We start from the raw sequence: 15,210 nt of genomic DNA on the forward strand, positions 1-15,210 counted from the left end.
AAGTGCTAAAATCCCAAGTTATCAATTAAAAGTTTATGGAAAAACTGCACTTGTCCTCATGTGGAAATTACAGTTTGTGAAATATTATACAGCTGTAATGTCATCAATCAAATCAAACTTCCTTTATATAGCACATTTACTACAACAAATGCCTTTCAAGGTGTTCACAGTCGTAGGATGGGGTGTTGGTATTTGGTATTTATTAGGATCCCCATTAGCCACTGCAAAAGCATCAGCTACTCTTCCTGGGTCCACATGAAACATGACATAATACATAGTACAGAACATTAGTAGTGGACTGAAATACATTACATTTACATTTTAGTCATTTAGCAGACGCTCTTATCCAGAGCCACTTACAGTTAGTGAGTGCATACATTTTTTGTATTTTTTACATACTTTTACATACGTTTAAAGCGTCACACATAGCTTACATATCAGTATAATATTGTCTATGTACAATGGTGTCTGTAAAGAGAGCGAAGAGGAGGTCATCAAGGCATTCAACATGGCTACAGGGATGGCTGTGCAGGGCTTTGGGTCACGGGGTCATGGTCTGGTGGCACCACAGCAGCGGTGGAGGTCAAGTGTCCCAATGGCGCAAGGGACCTTACCAATGAAGAGGCAGTGAAGTTGAAGGATTTATATATCAAGGAGGGAGGGTCTTACAGCCTCCGTGAAGACCATCCTTACTGGCACCATGTCTAAGTGCAGCTCCACATCACTGGAAGGAACATCTGCTTCTTCATTCTTCTTCTTGGTTCAAAGCCTCCATCGCCATCCCCATCCGGTGTGACGACCTCTGACCTCTGACAGACTCCTATTGCTCCTCCTGTCACTGCCCGTTTTCAGGGAAGCCAATGGTCCAGAAATATTCCACATAGTTCATACACACACACTAGGCTCCCAGAATAGGTTATATTACATACGGGTTTTGCTCAAAGCAGCCAACTAAAGTAATGTTGTCAACGTAAGTTCAATCACAAAGGCTGGTCTGTGCATCTCCTCACAGTTTCATTCAGTAGTAAAACACAATTCACATTGCATTTTATCATGGGCACAGTGGGAATTTATATCTGTGATGTTTAAATAATTTCTGACCCCCTTTGTTGTGTGGAGATTCATTTTTCTGGTAAATGCAGGAGAGACATCACTTCCAGCAGATCTCCTTGCTGAGAGTGGCGTTGATCTGATGTTCCGCATGCCACGCCTCATGTCTAAAACATGGGGAAAAGGGGACATAGTCAGTTTCCATGCCTCTACAAAGTCCATGTTTTATACAATATTTACATTTACATTTTAGTCATTTAGCAGACGCTCTTATCCAGAGCGACTTACAGTTAGTGAGTGCATACATTATTTTATTTGTTTATACTGGCCCCCTGTGGGAATCGAACCCCACAACCCTGGCGTTGCAAACGCCATGCTCTACCAACTGAGCTACATCCCTGCCGGCCATTCCCTCCCCTACCCTGGACCAATTGTGCGCCACCCCATGGGTCTCCCGGTCGCGGCCGGCTACGACAGAGCCTGGATTCTAACCAGGATCTCTAGTGGCACAGCTAGCACTGCGATGCAGTGCCTTAAACCACTGCACCACTCGGGAGACTGTATTGTATCATATTTTATGAGTTACTGACCTGTCCGTCCACATGCTCGATGTGCTGTAGTCTCCAAAAACTGGACACTCGTGCTCTGATCACACGGGTACAGGATGTCCAGGCACCAGACGGTCTGAGGGATGCACTCCTGTTGGACTGGAAAACAAAGAGGCGTGGTCAGTGGTGGGTCTTTTTCAATGCTGTATCAACATCTTTATCTGGACAGAAAACAGAGACATTAGGTCAGTGGTCGGTCTTTTAAAATGCTGTATCAACATCTTTATCTGGACAGAAAACAGAGACATTAGGTCAGTGGTCGGTCTTTTAAAATGCTGTATCAACATCTTTATCTGGACAGAAAACAGAGACATTAGGTCAGTGGTCGGTCTTTTAAAATGCTGTATCAACATCTTTATCTGGACAGAGAATGCATTGTTTATCATAACACAAACCCATCTTGGATAATGTGGCAAGTGGTCCCTCAACACCCAATCCTCATTCCTCATTGTTTTTGTTTTGTTTTTTCCCAATCAACAGCTACTTCTCTGATGAGTGGGTCTTGGAGGTTTACAAGCACAGCAAGACTGCACCAGGACATTACTATAACAACAAAGATAAGGTGGGATGAATCTCAGGACTTTTCGATCTTTTAGTCAATAATTTTCCCTCTCAACATGGATCCTGTTTCTTGCTATGTTTTTTATGAGATGTATCTCACTATCTGTGAAGCTTCTGTGGTTCAGGAATGGAGTAATGTTCACAGTGACTCCTGCAGGCATCAAGCTCTGGATCAAGAAGCCTTTAACTGCCAAAATCCTGTCTCCAGACGTCTAGATCTTCTCAAACCCTGACTTCTGGACAATGTCTTTGTCTGACACAGATCCTGGATACAGATCTCTGCAGTATGTTCTCACCCCATTAGGTGCAACTCCCAGGAGTAGCTTGAAGGAGTGTATTGAGCAGTACACCGAGTAGGTTTGCGTCTGCAGATCCATCGGACTTGGAGAAGCAACTTCTATGTCAGCACAGTCAATGACCATCCTGCAGCTTCTGCTGGACCCCTGAAAAGATGCAGGCAAGCACGTTTTGTTCTTCTCCTGACCTGGAACAATCTTCATGAGGCTAATGAAAAAGAGTTTGTGGATCACGTGAATGAAAGCGATGGTAACATTGCGGACAGTGCTTGCACTACAATGGAATAGTTGAGCCAGGTGCAAGGTAGTGTTGCAGTGACGCAACTTCATAACCGCCATAAACACTTGATCCTCAAATGACAGCATCTCGACCCTCCACTTGGCAAAGTAGACAACGCAGTCCATGTAACGTTCCAAGTATTCAACAACGATGTTGAACATGTCTTTGTCCGGAAGTCCTGTTTCCATCCTAGGTACTTTATCAGACAGCTGTGATGCGGAATACCTGTTGCAGGTGTCCAGCTGATTCTCCTGTAGAACCTTCAACTGCGTTAATGTTTCCTCAAGATGCACCTCAGTGAGAACATTCTGCAACTGTGCAGCCTACTATATTCTTCAGTGGCCGAGGGGCATGGAACCTCCTCTTCTGCCATGGTGGATGAGTCTGGAACCTCCTCTTCTGCCATGGTGGATGAGTCTGGAACTTCCTCTTCTGCCATGGTGGATGAGTCTGGATCCTCCTCTTCTGCCATGGTGGATGAGTCTGGAGCTTCCTCTTCTGCCATGGTGGATGAGTCTGGATCCTCCTCTTCTGCCATGGTGGATGAGCTACCTTTTCTGGTAAATGAAAGGCCATTTCTCTTTCAAAACGGAAAACTGCCGACCCAAGTGTTGTCACTGGGTTTCCGGTCCACCCGTCTGAAAGACCCTCCAAAAAAGTTAATTTTACTCGCTATCTAGGTTGATTAGTAAAATGGTAACATGTATATTAAAATACCATAACCCACAGACTATAGTAACAGTACAATAGACTGGACTTTAGTCTATCTGGACATTCTAAAATCCTACTATGTGGATGGGACATTCTGCTGGGATGGAGAAATTATCTGGAATGCTCAACTAGATGATCAGGACAGTCTAGGGTACTATTTGCCCAAAGAACTGAAGTATTGCGATGAGCTATACCATGATCTATATGACTGTACTTCTGATTCTAATTCTGAAGAGGAAAGTTAAAACCCTCAGCCGTGAGGTCACTGAGGAGGACCAACAGTGATAGGGGGCTGTGAGGTCACTGAGGAGGACCAACAGTGGTAGGGGGATGTGAGGTCACTGAGGAGGACCAACAGTGATAGGGGGCTGTGAGGTCACTGAGGAGGACCAACAGTGGTAGGGGGATGTGAGGTCACTGAGGAGGACCAACAGTGATAGGGGGCTGTGAGGTCACTGAGGAGGACCAACAGTGATAGGGGGCTGTGAGGTCACTGAGGAGGACCAACAGTGACAGGGGGATGTGAGGTCACTGAGGAGGACCAACAGTGATAGGGGGATGTGAGGTCACTGAGGAGGACCAACAGTGACAGGGGGATGTGAGGTCACTGAGGAGGACCAACAGTGGTAGGGGGATGTGAGGTCACTGAGGAGGACCAACAGTGATAGGGGGATGTGAGGTCACTGAGGAGGACCAACAGTGATAGGGGGATGTGAGGTCACTGAGGAGGACCAACAGTGATAGGGGGATGTGAGGTCACTGAGGAGGACCAGTGATAGGGGGATGTGAGGTCACTGGGGAGGACCAACAGTGATAGGGGGATGTGAGGTCACTGAGGAGGACCAACAGTGACAGGGGGATGTGAGGTCACTGAGGAGGACCAACAGTGATAGGGGGATGTGAGGTCACTGAGGAGGACCAACAGTGATAGGGGGCTGTGAGGTCACTGAGGAGGACCAACAGTGATAGGGGGCTGTGAGGTCACTGAGGAGGACCAACAGTGATAGGGGGATGTGAGGTCACTGAGGAGGACCAACAGTGATAGGGGGATGTGAGTTCACTGAGGAGGACCAACAGTGATAGGGGGATGTGAGGTCAATGAGGAGGACCAGTGATAGGGGGCTGTGAGGTCACTGAGGAGGACCAACAGTGATAGGGGGATGTGAGGTCACTGAGGAGGACCAACAGTGATAGGGGGATGTGAGGTCACTGGGGAGGACCAACAGTGATAGGGGTATGTGAGGTCACTGAGGAGGACCAACAGTGATAGTGGGATGTGAGGTCACTGAGGAGGACCAACAGTGATAGGGGGATGTGAGGTCACTGAGGAGGACCAACAGTGATAGGGGGATGTGAGGTCACTGAGGAGGACCAACAGTGGTAGGGGGATGTGAGGTCACTGAGGAGGACCAACAGTGATAGGGGGATGTGAGGTCACTGAGGAGGACCAACAGTGACAGGGGGATGTGAGGTCACTGAGGAGGACCAACAGTGACAGGGGGATGTGAGGTCACTGAGGAGGACCAACAGTGATAGGGGGCTGTGAGGTCACTGAGGAGGACCAACAGTGACAGGGGGATGTGAGGTCACTGAGGAGGACCAACAGTGACAGGGGGATGTGAGGTCACTGAGGAGGACCAACAGTGATAGGGGGCTGTGAGGTCACTGAGGAGGACCAACAGTGATAGGGGGCTGTGAGGTCACTGAGGAGGACCAACAGTGATAGGGGGATGTGAGGTCACTGAGGAGGACCAACAGTGATAGGGGGCTGTGAGGTCACTGAGGAGGACCAACAGTGATAGGGGGCTGTGAGGTCACTGAGGAGGACCAACAGTGATAGGGGGATGTGAGGTCACTGAGGAGGACCAACAGTGATAGGGGGATGTGAGGTCACTGAGGAGGACCAGTGATAGGGGGCTGTGAGGTCACTGAGGAGGACCAACAGTGATAGGGGGATGTGAGGTCACTGAGGAGGACCAACAGTGATAGGGGATGTGAGGTCACTGAGGAGGACCAACAGTGATAGGGGCTGTGAGGTCACTGAGGAGGACCAACAGTGATAGGGGGATGTGAGGTCACTGAGGAGGACCAACAGTGATAGGGGGATGTGAGGTCACTGAGGAGGACCAACAGTGATAGGGGGATGTGAGGTCACTGAGGAGGACCAACAGTGATAGGGGGCTGTGAGGTCACTGAGGAGGACCAACAGTGATAGGGGGATGTGAGGTCACTGAGGAGGACCAACAGTGATAGGGGATGTGAGGTCACTGAGGAGGACCAACAGTGATAGGGGGATGTGAGGTCACTGAGGAGGACCAGTGATAGGGGGATGTGAGGTCACTGAGGAGGACCAACAGTGATAGGGGGATGTGAGGTCACTGAGGAGGACCAACAGTGATAGGGGGATGTGAGGTCACTGAGGAGGACCAACAGTGATAGGGGGATGTGAGGTCACTGAGGAGGACCAACAGTGATAGGGGGATGTGAGGTCACTGAGGAGGACCAACAGTGATAGGGGGATGTGAGGTCACTGAGGAGGACCAACAGTGATAGGGGATGTGAGGCCACTGAGGAGGACCAACAGTGGTAGGGGATGTGAGGTCACTGAGGAGGACCAACAGTGATAGGGGATGTGAGGTCACTGAGGAGGACCAACAGTGATAGGGGGATGTGAGGTCACTGAGGAGGACCAACAGTGATAGGGGGATGTGAGGCCACTGAGGAGGACCAACAGTGATAGGGGGATGTGAGGTCACTGAGGAGGACCAGTGATAGGGGGATGTGAGGTCACTGAGGAGGACCAACAGTGATAGGGGGATGTGAGGCCACCGAGGAGGACCAACAGTGATAGGGGGCTGTGAGGCCACTGAGGAGGACCAACAGTGATAGGGGGATGTGAGGTCACTGAGGAGGACCAGTGATAGGGGGATGTGAGGTCACTGAGGAGGACCAACAGTGATAGGGGGATGTGAGGTCACTGAGGAGGACCAACAGTGGTAGGGGGATGTGAGGCCACTGAGGAGGACCAACAGTGATAGGGGGATGTGAGGTCACTGGGGAGGACCAACAGTGATAGGGGGATGTGAGGTCACTGGGGAGGACCAACAGTGATAGGGGGATGTGAGGTCACTGAGGAGGACCAACAGTGATAGGGGGATGTGAGGTCACTGAGGAGGACCAGTGATAGGGGGATGTGAGGTCACTGAGGAGGACCAACAGTGATAGGGGGATGTGAGGTCACTGGGGAGGACCAACAGTGATAGGGGGCTGTGAGGTCACTGAGGAGGACCAGTGATAGGGGGATGTGAGGTCACTGAGGAGGACCAACAGTGATAGGGGGAAGTGAGGTCACTGGGGAGGACCAACAGTGATAGGGGGCTGTGAGGTCACTGGGGAGGACCAGTGATAGGGGGATGTGAGGTCACTGAGGAGGACCAGCAGTGATAGGGGGATGTGAGGTCACTGAGGAGGACCAACAGTGATAGGGGGCTGTGAGGTCACTGAGGAGGACCAACAGTGATAGGGGGCTGTGAGGTCACTGAGGAGGACCAACAGTGACAGGGGGATGTGAGGTCACTGAGGAGGACCAACAGTGATAGGGGGATGTGAGGTCACTGAGGAGGACCAACAGTGATAGGGGGATGTGAGGTCACTGAGGAGGACCAACAGTGACAGGGGGATGTGAGGTCACTGAGGAGGACCAACAGTGATAGGGGGATGTGAGGTCACTGAGGAGGACCAACAGTGATAGGGGGATGTGAGGTCACTGAGGAGGACCAGTGATAGGTGGATGTGAGGTCACTGAGGAGGACCAACAGTGATAGGGGGATGTGAGGTCACTGGGGAGGACCAACAGTGATAGGGGCTGTGAGGTCACTGAGGAGGACCAGTGATAGGGGATGTGAGGTCACTGAGGAGGACCAACAGTGATAGGGGGATGTGAGGTCACTGGGGAGGACCAACAGTGATAGGGGGCTGTGAGGTCACTGAGGAGGACCAGTGATAGGGGGATGTGAGGTCACTGAGGAGGACCAACAGTGATAGGGGGATGTGAGGTCACTGGGGAGGACCAACAGTGATAGGGGGCTGTGAGGTCACTGGGGAGGACCAGTGATAGGGGGATGTGAGGTCACTGAGGAGGACCAGCAGTGATAGGGGGATGTGAGGTCACTGAGGAGGACCAACAGTGATAGGGGGATCGTCTGAAAGGGACTGACATGCAGGGATGGAACATAAGGATTTTGGGCACTGGCCAGCAGACCACAATTTCTACATTCAGGTCCTAAATCTGTGGCATGCGATGTTTGTAAATGCAGAATTTCACTGCTCTGTCAGGCTAGTTTGGCACATTTTCTACTAGCCCAGTCTGAAAAGTATTAGATTAATTCCCATCCCTGCTGACATCTATTACTGACTTCACAGGACATTTGATTAGTCATGTACAACAGATGTACTTTGTATGGGAAAACATTGAGACCACAAGTTCTTTGTGAGCTACAGTGAGGGAAAAAAGTATTTGATACCCTGCTGATTTTGTACATTTGCCCACTGACAAAGACATGATCAGACTATAATTTTTATGATAGGTTTATTTGAACAGTGAGAGACAGAATAACAACAACAAAATCCAGAAAAACGCATGTCAAAAATGTTATGAATTGATTTGCATTTTAATGAGGGAAATAAGTATTTGACCCCTGTGCAAAACATGACTTAATACTGGGTGGCAAAACCCTTGTTGGCAATCACAAAGGTCAGACGTTTCTTGTAGTTGGCCACCAGGTTTGCACACGTCTCAGGAGGGATTTTGTCCCACTCCTCTTTGCAGATCTTCTCCAAGTCATTAAGGTTTCGAGGCTGACGTTTGGCAACTCAAGCCTTCAGCTCCCTCCACAGATTTTCTATGGGATTAAGGTCTGGAGACTGGCTAGGCCACTCCAGGACCTTAATGTGCTTCTTCTTGAGCCACTCCTTTGTTGCCTTGGCCATGTGATTTGGGTCATTGTCATGCTGGAATACCCATCCACGACCCATTTTCAATGCCCTGGCTGAGGGAAGGAGGTTCTCACCCGAGATTTGACGGTACATGGCCCGTCCATCGTCCCTTTGATGCAGTGAATTTGTCCTGTCCCCTTAGCAGAAAAACACCCCCAAAGCATAATGTTTCCACCTCCATGTTTGACAGTGGGGATGGTGTTCTTGGGGTCATAGGCAGCATTCCTCCTCCCCCAAACACGGCGAGTTGAGTTGATGCCAAAGAGCTCGATTTTGGTCTCATCTGACCACAACACTTCTCCTCTGAATCATTCAGATGTTCATTGGCAAAACTTCAGACGGCCCTGTATATGTGCTTTCTTGAGCAGGGGGACCTTGCGGGCGCTGCAGGATTTCAGTCCTTCACGGCGTAGTGTGTTACCAATTGTTTTCTTGGTGACTCTGGTCCCAGCTGCCTTGAGATCATTGACAAGATCCTCCCGTGTAGTTCTGGGCTGATTCCTCACCGTTCTCATGATCATTGCATTTCCACGAGGTGAGATCTTGCATGGAGCCCCAGGCCGAGGGAGATTGACAGTTATTTTGTGTCACCATTTCTAAGTGGTGACATGCTAGCTAATCAACTCTCCTTGCCATGGCGCCTGCCTAATGTTAGCTAGCAAGTCTGACTACATGAACGGTGAATTAACATTAACTAGCTAGCTACAGTAAATGTCCCTTCCCTGGTGGGCTAACATTAGCTGCTAAATGACTAAAATTTTAATGTAATGTCACCACATGAAAAAGTAGCTGGCTAGCTGACTAAAGACTTGTCAATAAAATGGTCACAACAATCATTATGTCAGCATAGGGTGTTTATTTTAATTTTTTTAAGGAAGGTAACGTGTGTTGTACAAGTAACTACAGTCGGTTGGTACCTAGCTCACCTAGCTAACCTCTTATCTTTGAGCTAACCAAAATTGCTTGTTAGCAGCTACTGTAACAAACAGGACTTACCTTATCACACGGATCCAGCGATGCCTCTCGACTACAGACATCCGAAAATGATAAAATACACATGTGCTTATCGGAGTAATGGTTGCAATCCGGTACATACAGTAGCATCCTTGCTGCTGATCAAAGCTAGTTCACTACAAAGGCCAGACAGAGGTTAATAAAAAAAAAATTGAGTAATTAAAAAATGCTAAGGTAGCTAGCTAGGTCATTTGAAAAATGCCAAACAAGAATAAACACAAGAAACACGATATCAATTATTTACCAGAGATATACTTGCTAGGTTACATGCTACTTGTCAATGAGTTTGCATTGAGAAATGTGCTTGAGGGATGACGTTAAAGCTTGCAACAAGATGTGTAGTTCACATTAGCGGGTTATTAGCATTTCGTTTTTTGGGGGTGTGATTACAGGCGATTATAATGATGAAAGTTACCTTGTCCCCGAGAGATTTGCACGGATATCAAAACTTCACAGCAGGGTACACACGAAACACAGACCTTATATGAAGGAGTTCTAAAATCCCAGACGCAAAAAATTAATGGTGAAAAAAACGATTGGAACCATTTCCGGGTTTTACCGCTAGTTTCTTTGGGTATTATGACTCATACTGTGGTACCCAATTATCATACACAGGAATGTCAATGAAATTAAACGAATAAATTATCTCATAAGTCACTATTTCTTTCAAGACCATGTTAGTACAGCCTGGTCTCATAGACTAGACAACGTAGTAAAGGTAAATCCGAGATGCTCAAATTAGTATTTACATTTACATTTCAGTCATTTAGCAGACGCTCTTATCCAGAGCGACTTACAGTTAGTGAATACATTTTATTATTTTTTATATTAGCCCCCCGTGGGAATCGAACCCACAACCCTGGCGTTGCAAACGCCATGCTCTATCAACTGAGCTACATCCCTGCCGGCCATTCCCTCCCCTACCCTGGACGACGCTGGGCCAATTGTGCGCCGCCCATGAGTCTCCCGGTCGCGGCCGGCTGCGACAGAGCCTGGATTCGAACCAGGATCTCTAGTGGCACAGTTAGCACTGCGATGCAGTGCCTTAGACCACTGCGCATGATATGTTATGCTTGGTTACATAAGACAGATGGTTACTTAAAACCCCCTAAGGTCGATGTCCGTGCCCCGCGGCAATCTAATTAGCATAACAAAAAAATCCCCTGAAAAATCTGTCAGTTTAAGCTAGAGATATCTGTTTATTTTAATTTTTATTGGATGCATCTCAATCCATCACCTCCGCCTATGTCACACTTCCTCATCTGCGGTGAAAGGTGACAGAGCAAGAGCGGTGTTGGTCAGACCATGAGACATCGGAAAAAATTGGTCTTCTCACAGAATCGTCTGTAGCGTCCGAATGGTTTGGTCCAGAAACTATTATTACCCCTCTATGGAAAGACGAGACTCTCACGAACACGACGGTGTTCTCCGTTTGGCTCTACGACAAGCGTCTTGGGACTCGTCTGAAGTCGGTACAGCCGATCTGCCGACTTCTGTCTGTAGCATCCGAACAGTTTGGGGCTACACACTGATATGACCCCGCTGTGGAATGGTGAGACTCTCACGAACACGTACATGTCGGTTGTTTTGCTCTACAGTCAATTATCAGGAATGTCAATGAAATAAAACATAAGTTACTATTTCTTTCAAAGACCATTTTAGTACAGACTGGTCTCATAAACTAGACGTAAACACTCATACTAGTATGGTATGTAAGACAGATGCTTACTTAAGGGCGGCAGGTAGCCTAGCGGTTAAGAGCATTGGGCCAGTAAACGAAAAAGTTCGCTTGTTTGAATCCCGAGCCGACAAGTTGAAAAGATCTGTCAATGTGCCCTTGATCAAGGCACGCAACCTAGATTGCTCCTGTAAGTCGCTCTGGATAAAAATGTTAAGGCAAAAACTAAAGTGGGGTGGAAGTATAATGAGAAGCTATCCAACTACTTAGCATGTTAATTAACCCTAATTCCTAGCTAACTTTTCTATTAAGGTATCTTTACTTTTACTCAAGTGTGACAATTGGGTACTTTTTCCACCACTGAATACAAATCTAGGGTATGTTCATTTTAAAGGCCAGCCTCTCTGAGTGGATCACCATCCCCAGTCCTCAAGGTTATAGCCAGAGCCATTTGTTGCGCCTTGGCTAATTGACTCTTAGATGAAGGATAACGGTGATTTATTGTAGAAAGTGAAAACACATTCCTCTACATCTCAGTGGGTGATTTATAACGTGATGGAGAGAGAGAGACCGTTTCATCTGATTTGACGTCCTGCAAAGTAGTCGATCAACACCGTCCCCATACATCATGTCTCATCCCGGTGGGGTGACAGGCAGGGAGGACACAGGAGGAACACCTCTCCCAAGATCCTCCGGGGGTGCCTTTCCAAATAGCACTCTGTTCCCTTTATAGTGCACTACTTTTGATCCGAGCCCTAAGGGTAGTAGTGGGTAATAATACATTATATAGGGAATAGGGTGCCATTTGGAACTGTCTTCTCCTAAAGCTCTTTAAGGGGGAGTTACTGTATATGTTACTGTGATACGCGATGAATGCACTAACTGTGCTTCTCTCTGGATAAGAGTGTCCGCTAAACGACTCACGAGTACGATGTAAACGTCGGGTAAACCATGGCCATGCAAATCACAGCCAAGTACATACTGACCAGGCCTGGCGACCAGGGGACGGATGGTCCTGTGACTAATGGTTGCTGGGCTACAGAATCTGGTAGAACAGAACAGGCTGTCTTCTAAGTGGTTTGAGTTTAGACTGACAGTCTGTGTGGTCATGTTTTGGGGAAGTGTGGGGGATGGCTAGATATGCATGAGGCTTTTAACTCTTTACTTTATCGAAATATTGATGAGTGAAAACGTACCATAGATGATAACAAAGCACTTTTTTGTGAGTTGTCTTTATCAAATGACCATGTTAAGGCCTGAAACTCTTTCATCGAGAGAGAGAGAGAGAGAGAGAGAGAGAGAGAGAGAGAGAGACTTTCGCCAGGACCCTAAAGGACATCGCCCTCAACTGCAGCACCAGGAGCAACAGATCAATGGACACCCCGCCCAGACCAGCAAGACACTCTCACAGACCTGCGGGAATTAGGACTATACCCGCTAGTTATCAAAATCCAGAAAAGTGCTGTTAAATACTACAACCACCTAAAAGGATGCAATGCCCACGTATTCCACCACAAAGCCATCACCTACAGAGAGATTAACCTAGAGAAGAGTCCCCTCAGCCAGCTGGTTCTGGCCATCACCTACAGAGAGATTAACCTAGAGAAGAGTCCCCTCAGCCAGCTGGTTCTGGCCATCACCTACAGAGAGATGAACCTGGAGAAGAGTCCCCTCAGCCAGCTGGTTCTGGCCATCACCTACAGAGAGATGAACCTAGAGAAGAGTCCCCTCAGCCAGCTGGTTCTGGCCATCACCTACAGAGAGATTAACCTAGAGAAGGGTCCCCTCAGCCAGCTGGTTCTGGCCATCACCTACAGAGAGATTAACCTGGAGAAGAGTCCCCTCAGCCAGCTGGTTCTGGCCATCACCTACAGAGAGATTAACCTAGAGAAGAGTCCCCTCAGCCAGCTGGTTCTGGCCATCACCTACAGAGAGATTAACCTGGAGAAGAGTCCCCTCAGCCAGCTGGTTCTGGCCATCACCTACAGAGAGATTAACCTAGAGAAGAGTCCCCTCAGCCAGCTGGTTCTGGCCATCACCTGCAGAGAGATTAACCTAGAGAAGATTCCCCTCAGCCAGCTGGTTCTGGCCATCACCTACAGAGAGATTAACCTAGAGAAGAGTCCCCTCAGCCAGCTGGTTCTGGCCATCACCTACAGAGAGATTAACCTAGAGAAGAGTCCCCTCAGCCAGCTGGTTCTGGCCATCACCTACAGAGAGATTAACCTAAAGAAGAGTCCCCTCAGCCAGCTGGTTCTGGCCATCACCTACAGAGAGATTAACCTAGAGAAGAGTCCCCTCAGCCAGCTGGTTCTGGCCATCACCTACAGAGAGATGAACCTAGAGAAGAGTCCCCTCAGCCAGCTGGTTCTGGCCATCACCTACAGAGAGATGAACCTAGAGAAGAGTCCCCTCAGCCAGCTGGTTCTGGCCATCACCTACAGAGAGATGAACCTGGAGAAGAGTCCCCTCAGCCAGCTGGTTCTGGCCATCACCTACAGAGAGATTAACCTAGAGAAGAGTCCCCTCAGCCAGCTGGTTCTGGCCATCACCTACAGAGAGATTAACCTGGAGAAGAGTCCCCTCAGCCAGCTGGTTCTGGCCATCACCTACAGAGAGATGAACCTAGAGAAGAGTCCCCTCAGCCAGCTGGTTCTGGCCATCACCTACAGAGAGATGAACCTAGAGAAGAGTCCCCTCAGCCAGCTGGTTCTGGCCATCACCTACAGAGAGATGAACCTAGAGAAGAGTCCCCTCAGCCAGCTGGTTCTGGCCATCACCTACAGAGAGATTAACCTAGAGAAGGGTCCCCTCAGCCAGCTGGTTCTGGCCATCACCTACAGAGAGATTAACCTAGAGAAGAGTCCCCTCAGCCAGCTGGTTCTGGCCATCACCTACAGAGAGATTAACCTAGAGAAGAGTCCCCTCAGCCAGCTGGTTCTGGGGCTCTGTTAACGAAAACAAACAGACCCCACAGTGTCCCAGGACAGAAACACATTTAGACACAACCACATTATGAGAAAGCAGAAAGATAATTAGTGGAAAAAATCTACCAAAAAACTGAGCAAATTGGAATGCTATTTGGCCCTAAACAGAGAGTACACAGTAGCAGAATGCCTGGCCACTGTGACTGACCCTAAATTAAGAAGACACACACACACACACCCTCCTTCGTCCCTTTCCCAAAATCGGATTTATTACACTGCATTTCAGAGCTCATAACCGTTCTGGCTGAGATCTTACACCTTATTTGCATGCCTCTGCACTCCTCACTGATTAAAATGATAATATATTTTAGGTTGGTTTAAAAAAAGCCCCCTCATCCTCATCCTGCGCAATGAGCCCTGCCTTCTTGCCTAAGAGAGGAGTGAGAGAGAGGAGACAGAGCAAGAGAGAGAGAGATAAAGAGAGAGAGAGTGGGAGATAGAGAGAGAGAGAGACAGAGACAGAGACAGAGACAGAGACAGACACAGAGACAGAGACAGACAGAGAGAGAGAGAGAAATAGGGACAGAGAGAAACAGAGACAGAGAGAGAGAGACAGAGCGAGAGAGAGACAGAGAGAGAGAGACAGAGCGAGAGAGAGAGAGCAATAAAGAGAGAGAGAGACAGAGAGAGAGAGAGACAGAGACAGAGAGAGAGAGAGAAATTGAGACAGAGAGAGAGAAACAGAGAGAGAGAGAGACAGACAGAGAGAGAGAAATAGAGACAGAGAGAAACAGAGACAGAGAGAGAGACAGAGCGAGAGACACAGAGTGAGAGAGAGAGAGAGAGAGACAGACAGAGAGAGACAGAGAGAGAGAGACAGACAGAGAGAGACAGAGAGAGAGACAGAGAGAGAGACAGAGAGAGAGAGAGAGAGAGAGAGAGAGAGAGAGAGAGAGAGAGAGAGAGAGAGAGAGAGAGAGAGAGAGAGAGAGAGAGAGAGAGAGAGATCATGCTCAACATGAGCTCCTGATTTATTTCAGTTTTTTTGTTTTTAGAATGAGATAAACACTCAAATCTAAAAAGAATTCAA

General features: G+C 48.2%; 1 long non-coding RNA gene across 2 annotated transcripts; it reads right to left on the bottom strand.

Annotated features, from left to right (window-relative positions):
• Window positions 1-333: 333 nt before the first annotated feature.
• LOC121584262 lies at window positions 334-10,043 on the bottom strand. Of its 2 annotated transcripts, none has more exons than XR_006003690.1 (4): window positions 9,931-10,043; window positions 9,498-9,528; window positions 1,641-1,757; window positions 334-1,217 (listed from the first exon to the last, which is right to left on the bottom strand). It is a non-coding gene; the product is annotated as an uncharacterized LOC121584262 (long non-coding RNA). The 2 variants fall into 2 exon arrangements; XR_006003689.1 differs by having other exon boundaries at window positions 9,498-9,631.
• Between the last annotated feature and the right edge of the window lie 5,167 nt (window positions 10,044-15,210).

Source organism: Coregonus clupeaformis, chromosome 16, assembly GCF_020615455.1.
Source record: "Coregonus clupeaformis isolate EN_2021a chromosome 16, ASM2061545v1, whole genome shotgun sequence".
NCBI lineage: Eukaryota > Metazoa > Chordata > Actinopteri > Salmoniformes > Salmonidae > Coregonus > Coregonus clupeaformis.